Source organism: Cryptomeria japonica, chromosome 8 (assembly GCF_030272615.1).
Source record: "Cryptomeria japonica chromosome 8, Sugi_1.0, whole genome shotgun sequence".
In the NCBI taxonomy this organism is placed as follows: domain Eukaryota; kingdom Viridiplantae; phylum Streptophyta; class Pinopsida; order Cupressales; family Cupressaceae; genus Cryptomeria; species Cryptomeria japonica.
This window is the reverse complement of record NC_081412.1, coordinates 109863501-109881298: the sequence shown is the minus strand read 5'-3', so window position 1 is coordinate 109881298 and position 17798 is coordinate 109863501.

The window sequence follows — 17798 nt, the reverse complement described above, 5'->3', positions numbered from 1 at the left end:
TTACTCATAATAGTAACCAAATTCTTGTTGCTTGACTCGGCCTGACCATTTCCTTGTGGATAATAGTCAGATGAGTGTGAAAGGGTAATACCATAATCAAAGAAAAAGTCAATGATCTCATAAGATGAAAAACATGAAGCATTATCAGTTACTATGTTATGAGGAACACCAAACCTTGAAATGATGTTTTCGTTATAGAGTTGACAAACCACTACCAAAGTAGCTTGCTTAGTTGGAATTTCCTCCACCCACTTAGTGAAGTAATTTGTTATTGTGAGAATTTATATGTGACTTGCACTAGATGTTGGATTGACAGGTCCAATGAAATCCAATCCCCACTATTGAAAGGGCTCTTCAATTACAACTAGCTTAAGAGGGGGTGCAAATAGATTAGGCTTACCCACAAATTGATGACATTGCTCACATTTGCGAACCCAATTGTATGTGTCCTTAAACAATGTTGGCCAATAGTATCTAGCACACAAGATTTTGTGTGTAGTGACAGGGGCAGAAAAATGTCCACCACAAGCAAGATCATGAAAAGCTTGAAGTAATCTTAATTATTGTTGTTTTTCCATGCAATGCAAGAAATTACCATCTAAACCTTTCTTATACAAACCATTGTCCCATAGGAAAAAATTCACCGCTCTAAGATTCATGGTTTTCCTTTCATTACGTGACAAGTGCATAGGATAGTCTCCATATGTTAAGAGATATGCCAAGTTAGAATACCACTTATCAATGGTGCTGACAAATAGAACCTTGGGAAGATCTTGATTCATACCTTCATTTTCAAGCACCACTTCATCAATTGATTTTTATTAGCTATCAACTAACATAGTCCTTTTCCATGAACCAACTTAGTAGGCTTGATTTCCATAACATATTCCTGAATCTTAGCAACCCAAGTTGCCCCTTTTAGTTCCAAACTCTTGTTGCATTAGAATTGACTTGACAATAGCATCAAGAACAAGTGCGATGATATGTGAATTTAGAATATAGAACCTGAAATGTTTCATTGCTTTAACCATGATGAAAGCATGCTTCTCCATTTCTGAGTACTTCAATTCATGAGCTTTCAATGGATAACTCATGAATGCAATGGGTGATTCCACACCTTCACTATTTTTCTGCATCAATATGGCTGAACAGGTATGATCTGATGCATAACTATACATGATAAATTCTTTGGTATAATCAGGGCATACCAAGACTAGAGAATTTTCCATAGCCTCCTTAATCTGATGGAAAGATTTCTTTCCTTCATGAGTCCACTTGAAAAGAGAATTACCTTTCATCATGTCAACAATGTGATGAGTCTGTTCGACAAAGTCTAGAGTAAATCTTCTTAAAAAGTTTATACCTTCTTTTGAAAAAATATGCCTTTACTCTCTCATCATCAATCTTTATACCTTCTTTTGAAAAAATATGCCCAAGTAACTTACCCTCAGTGCCCCAAAACCAGATTTCTTAGGATTAAGGGAAATTCCATGTTGACGACACTTCTCCAATACTTGTTGCAAATGATAGAAATGATCTTGACGTTTCTTGGAATAAACAATCAAATCATCCAAATAGACTACAATGAACTTACCGAGAAAACTTTGAAAGGCCAAGTCCATTGCACATTGGAAAGTCGCTCCTATGTTTATCAACCCAAAAGGCATCTTGCGATATGAAAAAGTGCCCCAAGGTGTGGTAAACGCGGTCTTGTGTTGATCTTGTTTCAGAACTTCTACTTGATTGTAGCTTGAAAATCTATCCAACATGGACATCATCTTTGATCTAGTAACAACTTGTAAGACATGATCCATGACAGGTAAAGGGTAGTTATCCTTTAAGGATGCCCGATTCAAATTTTGGAAATCAACATATATCCGGATCTCACCATTATTCTTACGTACAGGTACAATATTAGCTATCCAGGAAGAATGATGAATGGGGAAGATTATCCTTGATTTTAACATTTTTTAAACTTTAGCAAAGATAGTATCAAAGATCTTTGGATTATATTGCCTTTGCATCTGATGGAAAGGCATGATACCCGACTTTAATGGAATTTCATGATGAAGTTCTTTTGGTCGAAAAGACTTAAAGTCTTCATAGAAGTAGGCCAAGACATAAACATATTGTTGCAATAACACAACAAATTTATGCCTTTCCTCTTGCGAACAACACTTTACAATGTTGATTAGCTTTGGATTGACTTCAGTGCTGATATTTACCTGTTCATATTCCATTGAGCCTGTAGCTGATTTTTGTTGCTTTTTGACGTAGCGGTCATGCTTGTCAAACAATTTTTCTAAAGAAACCAAACCCTTAGGGATCTTATTTCCTTTCAATTGCAGAAATTTCTCACCAGTTTCTGCATCGCTACTTTCAATTGCATCCTTTGAAGGGCAGCGACTACCTTCAAAATACAGATCATCAAAATTGTCAGTTATCTGCAAGCAATTAATTACATGATGATTGTCATTAAACACTTGCCAATGATCAGAGTTGTCAGGAACACTTGGTCGAAAGACCAATTCAACAATGTATGTTGATCCTGAAAAATCTTTGTGAGGAACCAAAGAGGTTGCATATATTGCTAATGAATCTGCCCTATCATTAAATTCATGAGAGACAACAAATATATCAAAGGCAATAAATGCCTCAATCAAATCCCAAACCAGGTTATGATAGTGCCGTAGCCTATCGCTCCTAGTTTGATATATATTCCTGACCTAACACACAATTAACTCTGCATCTCCTTGAGCATGTAAATTTTTAATTCCCTTCTTTTGGGCAACATTCATTCCTAGAAGAAGTGATTTGTACTCAACAATGTTATTTGTCTTGTCAAACTGCAATTTGAAGGAAAAAGGGAAAAGATTACCATCAGGAGAAACCAAAACAATACCGGCTCCTGATCCGGTAGAAGAACAACTGCCATCAAATTTTAGCATCCAAACATCATTTGGACTACCAATGTTGACAGTATCAAAATTAAGAATTTCCTCCTGTGAGGTCGAAGATCCCACAGACTCTACAACAATACTCTCACAATCACTAGAAACCTCTTTCTGGGAAATAACACCTTAAATCTCAGGAACAACCTCTAACTCATCATCAACATGCAGGAAATAATTACCCATACTTGATGACTCAAAAATAATTTGAGTCCACTGATCATTGGATTTGACAATGTTGTATTTTGATTCTTTTTTAGGATACAACTTCTTGACTTCCCCCTTGACGAGAATGTGTGCCTCTGTTATATCCATGTTTAACTCTCCTCCAACATCTCTACAAAAATTTCTCCCCAATAATAAGCCATAAGAAGCCGACACATCGGCTACCAATACCGTCATCTTAATCTTGTTTTCTAAAAATGCAGCGAACACAAATTGTGCATCCTTGATCTAACCTATCAAGGGGACTTGCTTGTTATCCATAGAGAAACATCTTCCAAATGTTTTAGTCAAAGTTAAGCAAAGGGCATTGGAAACTTTTGTTGGCATAACATTATCAAATGCCCCAGAATCGATCACACAATTACTAAGCTTAAAACCATTTATCAACAAAGAGATATAGAATGACTCTATCTTTTCTGTAGGAGAAGGGAAAATTACTAAGTTATTTTGAAGTGAGTCAGACTTGGGAAGACTTCCTGGGGTATTATCTTTTTCTTTAACAAACTTGACCAAATGGTTGAATTAATCTAAATTAGACCTCAAAAACTCTACGTCAGACATTTGTATTTTGGTTTTCCTAGCATGGTCTAAAATATCAAATGACTGAAAATAATTCACTAAAGACGGATTTGGGTTCTCATTTTGAGAACTCAAAACATGAGGTACACTAGTCTTCCATGCAGGTGTAGAAGAATTGACAGTAGTCGAAGGAGTACTTACACTTTTATCCTTCATGACGTCCTTCGAGATGGAGTTGTCTTTTGGGGGGTTTGGTACAGGATTCCCACGCTTAGCAATAGTAACTGGCAAACGTTGAGAATCCTTGATTTGAATGGAATCATCACTCTTCACATTAATAGGTGGTTGAGCCGCCTATGCTTGTGAATGAGTGAATACTACAAAGACATCTCCTTCGCATGTATCTGACGTATCATATTCTTCATATTGCATAAACCTGATATTAGAGTCACCAAGCAACTTTGCATCATCTTCTTGATGCAAATTGACATCTTTGTCACCAAATGGGGGATGATCATTCTGTTTAGCTTCATAATAGCCTATAGCTGAATTTTGGGGTGGTGCTTCCAATGCAAACCTCTCTAGAGCAGGAGGTAATTTGTTCTGATTACGCATGGCTTAATTGGAAGCATTATTTGGATAATTCCTTCTTGGGACTTCATAGTAAGAAGTATTTCCTTGTGAGGAAATCTGCTTCTTAAGTGCTAACAACTCATTTGCTAGCTTTTGTATCATGGGATCAATAGAATTGGTTGAAGAAAAAGATGAATCAACAACTTGATTATTCCTAACCTTGTTAGGATCTCTCCTTATCTTACCAGCAAGGATAAGATCATCTTTAACCGATATGGCCATCTGTTGCACAATGAACAAATTTGTAGGATTGTCCCTTCGCAAAAGAAAACTTACCTTTGGCGATTGAGCGTTGATAAAGAAGTATTTCAAATTTCTAGCGATGGGTCATGAAGCAATTGGAATGCAATTGTGCAATCTACTAAACTTCGCTATGAACTCACGCATGGGTTCCTGAGGTTATTTTTTCATTTGAGTTAGTTGCACCCATAGCGCATGATCATCTTTAGTAGACTTGAACCTTGCCTCAAATAGTGCTCTAAGGATTGCCCAACTTGTGATACAATTGTTTGGAAGATGATAGAACCAATCAGCAACAACTCCATGCAAAGTTTCAATGAACAACCTCACTGAAGCATCTTCATGCTCAACACCGAGAACCCCACATGCAATGTAGAAGGCAACAATGTGTTCATACGGATGTTGAGAACCATCTCCCAAAAAATTAGGCAAATTTTTCCGTGTGCCTTTGGGAAGTTCATGTAAAGGTGCAGTAAGGCTTAATGGACCAAAAGTGGTACCCCAAGAGCCAATAGTAGCCATCCTTAACGGATTATATGGTGTTATTACAAAAATATTTGCAAGTGGAACAAATGAGACTTGCAAAATTGATGCCTCATATGGAATGGGAGATCACCATGCAAAAGAAGGAAAACTTCATGCCTGCTGCAAAGGAGAATGCATCTGAGGAGGTGTCACAAAGGGAAAATTATGTTGCTGTAAAAAACTCAAAAGTAGGATCAACAACTACTGCTAATATTTGTCCATGAGTGTAACTTCGATCAACCAGATTAGAATATTTGAGAAAATCAGTAGTATGAATATTACAATGAAAAGCGCATTGCAACCCAAAAGGAAAGAACCAGTTGCACGTCGTTCCCCACAAGAGTCGCCAAAAACCTATTGGGTGAAGATTTTGTCACCAACGTACCAATGACAAAATATATGATTCACACATAGCTACATTGAGAAATTAATCTCTCCTCTCATTAAGGGGAGGTTCCCTTTGGAATTTCTTCTCTAAATAAGAAATTAAAATCTATGGGTAAGTGTTGGGCATATAACTCTATTTTTTTAGAGTCTATATATTCTCCCTCCACTTTGTTACAATTATCTATCCCTTTAGATACTCAAAGAAATGAACAAATGAATCCAACAAACTATGTGAAAACTTACAACCAAGAAGCATAAAGTCTCCCTTGAATGTAACACTAACTTAAACTAATTATCACAAATGGTAAGAAATCCAACTTGCAGGTCAAAGTCTTCAAGTGTAATTCCCCAATCCTTAAAACTACAAGAAACAGTAGCAAAAAAAAACCTCCAACTAATCACTTAACAATAGAAAATTTCCCAAATATGCGAGGAGCACAAAGTCTACTTGCAGAATTCAAAAGGTCTTTTACCCACATAACAATATCTCAAATATCAAGGAATTAAAGAACATATATAAGTAATGAACATAAGAACATTAACTCATATAAACAATTTTTGACACAACACAAAGTTTGAGATCAAATAAAATTGCTTTCTTTATTTGCTTGATTGAACCTTCATGACAAAAGCTCAAAGTCTTAGTTGAGGAAAAAATTCGACAGAGTTTTGCTTAAGCATAATAAAAGATAAATATGTACAAATGAGGATCCTCCTTATATAGGAAATGAATGGAGAAAAATGTGGGCACAACTGACTAATTCAAATGCACAATCCCACTTGAATTCAACTACAATAGAAAGAAAATGCACAGCTGAGAGAAAACTTGCAGCATCTAACTATGCAACTACATGAAAAGAAAATGTCAAAAGGGGACACTTTATTCATATTTCTCCTCCTCATTAGATCTATGGAATTAATTGAACTTAGTCAGGAGGGCCTCCATCTCTACTTTGTTCGAAATTGAGGTAGAATCTATGATCACACGAACATGGGAAATTGCATTTTCAACATTCACATCTTTATTTTTCCCATCCTTCAACATGTATGCAAGTACCTCAAAAATGACTTGGATCTCCAGTAACTTGCTGAATGCACTTAGTGAGAAATCCTGTCCCGTGTAGTGATCCATTAAGGAAAGAAATTCCTTCATGGTGGCATCACTAGTAATGAGATTCTGATTGTCATCATATAGGTAACAAGGATGGTCAACAATTCTGGCAGAAATCAGATCAATCTTATCATCACCTTCCTTCCTTTCTCGATCCAGCTCTACAATCATCAATCTTATTGTCTCTTTCTTGTGAGACAATAGTGACAAGATTTGGACATATTTTTCTCTTGTGGGAACCACTTTATTTTCAATGAGGACGTCTATTCTAAAGTCCTCCATTTTGCTCCAAAGGGTTGTACTCTTCTCAATATCTTCAATTTCTTGAGATAATGAAGTCTTGATACTTTGCATGTGACTTTGGATTACTTCAAAATCGGCCAATAACCCAATTGTTGAACTTAGAAGATGAGACCCTTCTGATTTCAATGGTGCAATCCATTCATCCACCACTCGAGCCTTGGCTCCCACCTGTTCAACTTTCTTAAGAGATTCAATGTCCATTAAGGAACCTATGGGCTTAATTTCCTGGGAAGATTGTGTAACTTTAAGAAGAACATTGGTCAATTGTTCAAACTTTTGTTTTAATTCATTCTTCTCATCCCTCTCTTGATCGAACCTCCATAACAAAGAGTTAAAAGCCGTTTGAGAATCCAGCTTAACACTCTCATGCGTCTCTACTCCCAACTCTACAGTTTGCATGGTATAGTCTTGAGGTTGTATATTATCTTTACTCTTATCTGACAATAGTACCATGACCTCAGCATATTTCCTTTTAGTAGCCGGATCTACTAACACCCGAGAGACTGTCTTCGGCTTTTTTGTTCCTTTGGGCTTTGGAGGGACCAACTACTCAAAATAAAACTCATCAGGGAAATAATTTGTTTCTTCCTCTTGGGTGCCACTACCTCCATCCAAGGTGGTAATTCTGGATTGGCAGGTGGAGTAGTGGCTTATTGCTGAGGATCACTTAGTATTTCACGAGCAAACTGACTTGAACTTGCAGCATTTATAGATGTTGTTATTGGTGTAAATGCTAAAGTATGTAGTGATATGCCTACTGATGTAGTAACAACTGTCGCTACTGACACCTCTTCAGTTGCAACCATAGAGGGGAGAGTGGAAGGTGTAGTGGAAATAATTTCAGTACTTACTAGAGGTGGAATTTCTGTTATGACCGCTATAGAAGGTAAAGTCATCATTTGTTGTTCCACAAATGCTTGCTCAATAGCTTCAGGAAAATCCAACATTGAAGATTCAATGGTGGTTGAAGGAATATCATCCAAACTAGAAAAATTGGATAATGTGAAAAATTGTTAAGCAACTTTTGACTGTGACATGTCCAAAACTAATTCCTCATCATCAAATCCCTCATCCTCTTGATCTGAGTTAGTTTCAATAAAATGAATAACAACTTCTAGATGGGTTGGCACCTGTGAGGTGGCAGGGACAATAATTTCGCCATGATGTGCTGGCTCTTCATCCTGTGCTTCCTCTTGATGGGGAATTTCACCTTCTTTCGGCTCCATTTCTTTCTCAGTCTCTCTAGCAGGCTATTGTTCCAGTTCCTTTGTGACTGTCTCTTGTGGTACTGAAGACGATTCACCTTTTTTGGACCCTTTAATTGTGAACTTGATTTTGGGTCCTTTCCCCTTAGATTGAGTTACAGGGGCTGAGGATGGTGCTTGTGGGTCTTCTTTGCTCTTGGTTCTTGTTTCAGTCATAGCTATCTTAGCAATTGGGCCATCACTATTATCATCATCTCTGGAACTAGCATGAAGTTGTTTCATTCTAAGATTCTTTTTCAACAACCATGCATTGGTATTTTCCAAATTGGGGGAGATTCTTTGAGTGATAGACTTACTCTCCTTTTTTGACCATTGCACCGGTGGAAGTAGAGAGTCAGAAATCTTCTTTTCATAATAAAATTGGTCTATTTTGTCATCAGTGTCCTCCATGGTCATTGGGATTTTTGCCAAATCTAGGTTTTCAATCTGCTCTAGGGTAAGATGACTGAAATGCATTCTTCTTATGTCTTCTTCATCTTGGCAATCTGCCCATACATCCTCAAACCTAAAAACATGGGTGTAGTTTCTTTTGAGCTTATTATTCATGCCACAAAAGTCAAAATTATTTCGTGCTTTCAACCTCCTCATGGTATTCCATTACATCTCTTCCTCCATGTTCTTGGCCTTGGGGTTAGTTAACATTGAGTACCTGGCAATAGATTCTGGGAACATCAATTTGGTCTTATGTGCTTGCAATTGCTTTTTGTGTACATAGATCAGTTGTTGACATAACTCCATGAGGATGATCTTGTCAGAAGGATACCTTGGTAAAATGAAAGGTTCACCCAAGAAACATCCTATCCGAATGTAAGTGAATGTTGGAAACTGAAGAAAAACACATCCAAAATGAGACACCCTGTTATATGTAGCCTCTCATAATCTTTTCTTCTATAGGATTTTATCAAACACACACTTCCACATGGCAAAGAAAGAATCGTTGACTCTTCTAAAATGGATCCCTTGATTTTTTATTATGAGTTGATCATAGTATTCCTAGACAGGTACTAACCTCTTGTCACCTTTGGTAGATAAACCTGGATATTGCTTCATGGAAGCAGTTGCATATACCCGGTAACAGGTCATATAGAATTTCAATATCACTTTGACCTCCTTCAACTGCACACAGTGTGCATCAGTGATCTTCTCACCCCAATCAATCTTAGCAACTCATTTTCTGATTATATTCATATAATAACACATCCAGCTTTGAAAGTAATGAGAATCCTTTAAACCCTTCAACCGTGCCAACATGGTGACCATATCATTGTACTCCTTAATTAAGTCACTTCTATAGAAATATTTAGGCCATCGTGAAGTGGTAGAAATTCTAGTAGTAGAGAGGTACATTGTATTAATTACTTTCTTGCATTTTACCTCATTTTTCTCATAGTACTCATGAGCACTTTCTTGAGAAATGTTGGCCACTTCTTCGACTGGTGAACCTTTGAAAATGCAGTTGAATAAAACACTATCCAAAGTCATGACCACATTTTGATCAGCATCCTTAACTTGTCTTGTATTTGGATCGAAGTGATCCACCACAACAAGTACAAAATCCAAATCATGAGCTGCATCCAGGAAGGAAGCATATTTATGCAACTCAGATCTGATCAAGTTTGTTAGGTGAGAAGGAGCTTTCTCAACTTGATCAAGGAACTCCTACATATTGACATGACTAATTTATGTATCCTTTATCTCCTTGATGTTGGAATCTACTGAGCTTTTTGGGTACATATTCAAGTATTTATCATACTTGTACTTCATCTTCTTTGGTGATGACTTGCCTGGTGAGGATTCCAATTGTCTTGAAGAAGGCTATGATTTTTCATGAGGGGGTACTGACATTTACAAATGACTGCATTTAACACCGAGGATTATCTTCTTCAACATTCATCATCATCAGAAAACCAATTTTGATCACTGGATAAAAAATTTGGAGTCAAAACAGGCTTGGGAGCAAAACTGTTAAAAACTGGCAGGTTGGGGAAAAAAGTCCAACCTGCACCTTAGGAGTCAAAATTTGCAGATTGGACTTTAAAGTCTGATTTGCAAAGATAAAGCATCTTATTTGCATATTAGACTTTAAATTCTGATGTGCAAGTTGGGGGAATGTCATCGGCACATTGGGCTGTAAAGTCTGATGTGCAAGTTAAAAAAAAAAGTCATTAGCACATCGGACTTTAAAGTCCGATGTATAATTGAAAAACTGTTCAAAAGACAAGCACATCGGACTTTAAAATCCAATGGGCAAGGGAAGGACAACCAATTGACATGTTGGGTTTTAAAACCTGACATGTCAATTAGACAAACTCTTCTCACATATCAGACTTTAAAGTCTGATATGTGAGGTTTAACTCTCCTGCTAACATGTCAGGTTTTAAAACCTGACTTGTTAGCAAGAGGGTATCTCCCGCATATCGGACTTTAAAGTCCGATATGTAGGAGATATCTTCCTTCACCTGCATGTCGGGATTTGAAACCTGACATGCAAATGAAGAAAGAGGTGAAAAGGAAATATTGGGTGCAATTGGATTTCAAAAGCCGATGTGCTCCAATCTCTAAAATGAAGACCCAAAATAAAGGGAGTGATGAAAAAGAAGAACAAAAGATACATTGCAAGAAGAAAACCCGAAATGAAACACAAAATACTTGAATCCACCACGATCGATAAAAATCCGATGAAAATCCAATAAATCTGTAGGATTGACGAGCAAAAATGGAGGAAAAAGGAGGAGGGCATGCGAGATTAACAAACGAAATGAAAAATCAAAACACAAAACTTAAATAAATAACCCCAAATTAGCAATTAATTCCCTCATTAATTGTTAATCATGCCATGTCTCTCTTGCAAGTCAGAATTTAAAGTTTGACATGCATGCTGCTGCAAAATCAACCTGCACACCGGACTTTAAAGTCCGATGTGCAGATGCAAATATCGTGCAGGTTAGACTTTAAAGTCCAATCTGCAAGAGAAGGACTACCTGTAGGTTGGACTTTAAAGTCTGATCTGCAAGGGCAGAACCAAAACATTACACATCAGACTTTAAAGTCCAATGTGCAATTCTTGACTAGGGAAAACCCTACAGGTCAGCCTTTAAAGTCCTACCTGCACGTAAAACTACAAAAATAAAAGAACTCAAAAACAATAAAAACAAGAAGCGGAAAGAAAAAGGAGCTAACTGACAAAGTCGATCAAGCTCTTCCAGAGGATGTGAGGTATGAAACAAACCAATTTCATAGGGTTGGCTCACGATTTTGGCCATGCTGAAATCAAGGACAATAGATTTGAAAGTTTATACAGATGCAGACTGGGCAGGAAATGTTGATGACAGGAAGAGCACAATTAGTGGTGCATTATTTCTTGGTGGAAGACTTGTATCTTGGAGCAGCAAGAAGCAGAGTTGTATATCACAGTCTACTGTTGAAGCTGAATATGTTGCAGCGTATATGAATTGTACCAAGGCAATCTGGATGAAACATATTCTGGAAGGATTCAAATTGAAGATCACAAAATCGGTAAATATTTTATGCGATAACACTAGTGCAATAAATATTTCAAAGAACCTGGTGTTGCATGCTAGAACCAAGCATATTGAGCTGAAATATGATTTCTTGAGGGAGAAAGTGCAGAGTAAAGATGTGTTACTGGAGCATGTATCTACTAAGGAGAAGCTAGCAGATATATTTACTAAACCTCTTCCTAAGACTACTTTTGAGTATCTTGGAGGTCAACTAGGGGTTGTACCCCAACATGAGGTCAATTGAGAAGATGTGGAAGACATCAGTCCTAGAGCTAATTGAAGAATATTGAAGTAGGATTGGTGTAGAGTGGAGCTACTCCACAACAGGAGCAACTTGATGCAGAAGAGTGAAGTGTGACACTACATGTTTTACTTTCACTTTGGCATTGTTGTTAAAGGTGGAGAAGAACTATATGATTATGGGGGAGAAGGAATTACACGATTGATAGAGAGAAGAAATATAGCCAATTACTAGCTGAAGATATGGTAGACTCAGTTGAAGGAGAGTACATGGAAAAATATAAACCAGGATTCCTATACCTGTGTATGTGCATTACTCTCAATCATCACAATCAAAGGGTGTTGATATTTATATTGCCATCAATGCCAAAGGGGGAGATTGTTGGAATTTGATTGAAGATTGCATTGATGAACTATTGTGTTGTCATTGATGTCAATTGTAACTGATAATGATGTTTTTATGCAATCGGTAGTTGAGAAAGTTAAGGAAAGCAGTATTACTTTAAAAGCAATGAGATCAATCGGTAACCCTACTTGTTGATATGCCAAACCCTAACCGATGGAGCTTGGTGAATCAGTTGTATTGATTTATGATAAAATGGTGATCGGTAATGTTTATGACACATATGCATATTTTATGTGATGAGTTTCAAGTGGGTTTTGGTGCATAGAGATAACGGTTTTATCTTGGGAATGAGCGAGTACATTGCATGTAGTGGAAACCGCGTGATGAGTTATAGAATTGATGAAGTGGTGATCAAGGAGCAGTCGAGGTTGTCTTGTATAATGTGTTGATGATTGCTGTGTAATCCAACAGTCATACTTGAATTGATTTGTTTGTAATCTCTATGAGATATTAGGTTTGTGATGTGTTACCGACCTATTTTTTTGCTTATAAGGTCGATGAGTTGTTTTGTTGTAGTGTTTGCAATTTTGGTTAAGTGTCAGTGCAATTGATTGCCGAACTAGAAGGAGTATCTGTAGTATTTGTGAAGGCAGATAAGACCATGAAAAGGATCTGATCAAGAAGAGTAGTGCTATTTACCAGACTAAAAAACCCCTGTTGTTCTCTAACAATTACAAGAGTTAAATCTCTTAACTGGATAAGATTTAACATGCTTAGTGCTATCTAAATCCTCTAACTTGGTGATCCATTAGCTTGGATTTCAAATCCTCTATCAAGGTTACTCCTAATAGGGTATTTCTTATAACAGGGCATTATAGTCAATCCCTTAACCGGGTTGTCCGTAACAGGATCTATTCCTAATAGGACATCTTGTAAAGCTCTAATAGGGTGAACTTCAGAAGAGTTCAAAATACTTGTGGGTATTTATCCCCATTGTGTTTTTTCCCATTTGGGTTTCCACGTTAAAAATTATTGTGTCAAGTGGTGAATGGTTTTTGTGATTATGTTTGATATGGTTAATTTTCTTAACTGTTAAATCCACTTAGCTATGTTAAAATGACCGACAATAATCTAAAATGTGCTTTTACTATTGCTAGTAAAGTATTTTGATGTTTTGGTTAAATGGTTTAGGAGTTTCAGATCTATTATATTGTTATTTTTATATGATAGTCAGCCAGTATACTTGTCAGTGCTATTGCAGTTTATTACTCAGTGTTTGAACTAGTTTGTTCAGTGATTGACTTGTGAGATTGTTTTTGAGTTTGGTGAAAGTTAAGTCAGTTTTCTATTTATTGATTCACCCCCCCTTTCAGTAGTTGTCAGGATCCTTATTGATTCATCATATCATCAGTCATCTTACCCAACTGACACTCTTTATAAATCACATTGTTTAGTTTGACTAGTTGTGGCATACCTCTAACCATACTTGACTTGCTGACCTTAACCAAATTATCAAAATTTACATGACCAAATATTCTATACTATAGCCAATTATCCTCAAATTTTTCAACCAAACAACTGTTAACATTAGTGTTCAGATGAAATAAGTTACCTTTTGTCTGTTTATTGGTAGCAATCAGTTCTCCTTTGCTTCCTAAAATCTTGCACACTCCATTCTTGAACTCAAGATGATAACCTTTATCATTTAGCTGACCAAAAAACAATAATTTATGCTTCAATCATTCAACCTAATACACATCATCAGCATTACTTTTTCTATTTAAAGAAATTGAACCTTTACCTTTTACCAAGCATGGTGTATTGTTGCTAAATATCACTACTCCGCCATCAAATTCTTCAAGTGAGATGAACTTATTCTTGTCACTTGTCATGTGATGTGAGCAACCACTATTAATGACCCACTCACCATTGCTGTCAATATAAGACACTAAAGCTTTCTTCTCAGAGAGATCTTCCTTAACTGCTACAAAAACAATTTCCTCATTATCTTCATCCTCTGATTCCTCATCAATAACTTCTTCATCAATTGCAACATAACATTGTTTCTTACCTTTTCCCTTAAACCTTCTGAAATTTTCCTTCTAATCACTTTTAGGACAATTAGCAACAATATGTCCTATTTTGTTACATGAGAAACACTTAAGAGGAAGCTTTCCTTTTTACTTACCGATGCCTCTAGGAAGTTTATTTTCCAATAAAGCTCCAATTTCCATCAAGTTATGTTCACCATCCACTTCTTCATTACCACCCTCATGATGACTTGATCTATATTCATTCTTTTCTTTTCTTACTGGTGCACTCGATACTGATGCTTTGAAAGAATATTCTACTTCAGATACACTATTGTCAAAGCTATTCAATTCAAAAGTAGTATGCTTTCCTATCAATGAATCAACTCTAACTTTATCTTTGCTAAGTGACCTCAATTCTTGGATAGTAGATACTCTAACAACATAAGCAGGCAATAAGGTTCTAAGCATTTTACTTACCACTGTATCTCCTGTTATGGTTCCACCAGCACTTTTGATTCCTCCAACTACTTCTTTTATCCTCTATCTATACTGGGTGATGTTCTCACCTTCTATCATATTCATGTCATCAAACTTTCCTCTTAGGCTTTCTTCTTTTGCTTTTTGCACATGCTCATCTCCACCATAAATCAACTTCAACTTTTCCCATACTTCATAAGCAGTTTCTAAACCATGAACATCAATATACTCAGAATCAGAAAGTGTACTTACAATGGCTTCCAATGCTTGAATATTCTCCTGCTACTCCTTAAGTTGATCCGTAGTTAGAGTACAAGTAGGAGGTGAGTATTGATTAACCACATGCTCTCAAAACTGTTACCCCATACCTTTGATGTAGATCTTCATTCTGTCACTCCAGATTCTGTAGTTATCCCTATGAACTTACGACCCTCCTTCTTCATCATCTTAGATCTTTACCTCAAGCGGTTAAGATTTTGCATAAAGAGGACCTAGTACTTTGATACCAATTATTATTATTATGAGGATTTGGTTACTACTAAGAGGGGGGGGGGGTGAATCAATAGTAAAACAATTTTGCAATACTTCAAAAAATAGTACCAGTAATTACTCAAACATTTTGGTTAGCAGATTTACCAAACCATTTACTCAAGTGTTCATCAACATGAAAACATAGTAAAGAAATCAAATACACAAGTCAACAATGCAACCACAACATGAAACAAATATTTTTCAAATGGAAACCCAAATGGGAAAAACCATGGTGGGAATTAGTACCCACAAAATATTTGCACTCTTTTAGAATCCATCCAGTTAAAGGCCAAGCCTGGCTAGGAGCTTACAATATGCCTAGTTAAGAGCAGACCCTGTTAGAAGTCACCCGATCAAGGGATTTTACCTTAGCCCTATTAGGAGCTCTACCCTGTTAAGAGTAACCTTGTTAGAGGATTTTAAAATTAATTTAATGAGCCACCCAGTGAAGGGATTTACAAATAAGACCTGTTAGGATCTACTCAGTTAAGGGATTTCAAAATGCTATATCTATTAGTGAACAACATGGAAAATGGTTTGATAACAACACTTCCTTTCTTGCTAGTATAGATCCTTTTCAGCACAACTCTACTACACACATGTAGACACTTCAATCTGGTTCGACAACACCTTCTTCTCAAATCACCGACATAAAATCTCTTCTCCAACTAGCCCTTAAATACACTTTTCAGTTAGGTCGGCTACATAACCCTAACTACATTCAAAATACAATGAATTTACATTTATAGTCATTACAAATCATTACAACAAATTTCTAGACAATTTCCACCGTTGAATGATAAACTCATATCACTGCACATCAATTTGATAAGAAATCAAACCCTTGTCACATTCTACTAAGATCTTTGTTTTTTCCCAAGAAATATGATCCTTGTATGCACTCAAACACAATCTTATCATTACACATGGTTTTTTACATGTCATCACTAAGTTATGAACATGATAAGATCCAATGCCAAACCATAAATCATTACCGGTTAAAGATCTGTTACCGGTATACATTCTTCTTCATAGAGTTCATGACAATCAATCATAACTCACTCAATACATTGAACCTATTGATGTAGTTCCAATCAAAGACTCATGCCAATGTCACAAACATATGTTTGAAACCGTAACATCTAACTCTTCATCGATCGTCCGTACTGATCTCTTGATCATCGCTCTATTCCTGTTTAACTTGTTGTAAACTGGTTCCACTATGAGTTGGGCTATACCGGCAGGTATAGATGACTTAGATGACTCAACAAACATGATTTCCATCAATTACAACACAAATAAAGTCATCAAACAACTTACAACTATATCATCATCATCTAGCCAACAATCTCCATCAACTTTATAGGTTATGCCAACAATAACTTTACTGGTCATCTTCTTATCAACATCTCCATATGCCAATAATCTTACCATAATTATCTTCATTAGTTATACCAACATCACCATGATCTGATAGCTACCTTTATGGAAGAAAAAAGTTGTCCTTGAAGATGCTAAAATTGATTCTACAATAGAAGGTGTATGAGCTAAGTGGGAGGCAAAAAGGTAATTTTCTACAAAAAGAACCCTACAAAAAGGAATATGGCACAAAATGATATTTGACAACAATGTCTACATTTTAAGGCATAATTGGGTCTTTTATTCCTATCATTATTCCCCACTCTATTCTTCTCCAAGTGTGTTGTGCTCCTCGTTCCATTGTGCAATCTGATAGCTAGTTGGCCACCTGAAATCTTCTAATTTTTACACTTTGCTTTATGTTTCTTGGTACTTACTATCTACTATATTATTTACCTCTGCATTAAATTTTTTGTACATTACATCTTTTTAAATTATTTTATTAATAATTAAATGATAAGTAAATGTTTGGGGTTGGTCCCCTTCATCAATCTTATAAACAATTACTTGTATTGTCTTTTTAAAAACCCTTTTCCATTCATCAAGGCTTTTTATCTCCTTATTCTCTCCCAAAATTTTTGGAATTATCCAATGTTGGAGATTTTCAAATGAATTAATTTTTTCTTTAGTTTCTACCTCCCTACCTTTAATGTGATGAATAATGATGAACAGTAAATACCCAACAAGTACTGAGAGGGGGGGAGGGGGGGTGAATCAGTATACACAAAAACTTCTTAAACAACTTAAACTGCAAAGACTATACTAACTGACAAACGGTATCACCGGTCTAAATCAAGGCAATACTGGTAAAACATAGTGACTGTAAAAGTCATAAACTGGTAACACTTAGATCTTCACAAAACCTAATATCTCATTTCCACTTCACCCATATGCTTAAAAAAGTAAATACATCATAAATATAATTACCACTGGATCAACTTGCACTACCGCTTAACTGAAAACACTAAAACATCACATGGAAAAGCATCACACATGACACTTATTTTTCACCTGGAAACCCAAGTGGGAAAAACCACGGCAAGGATGAATACCCACAAGTTGTTCTTGAACT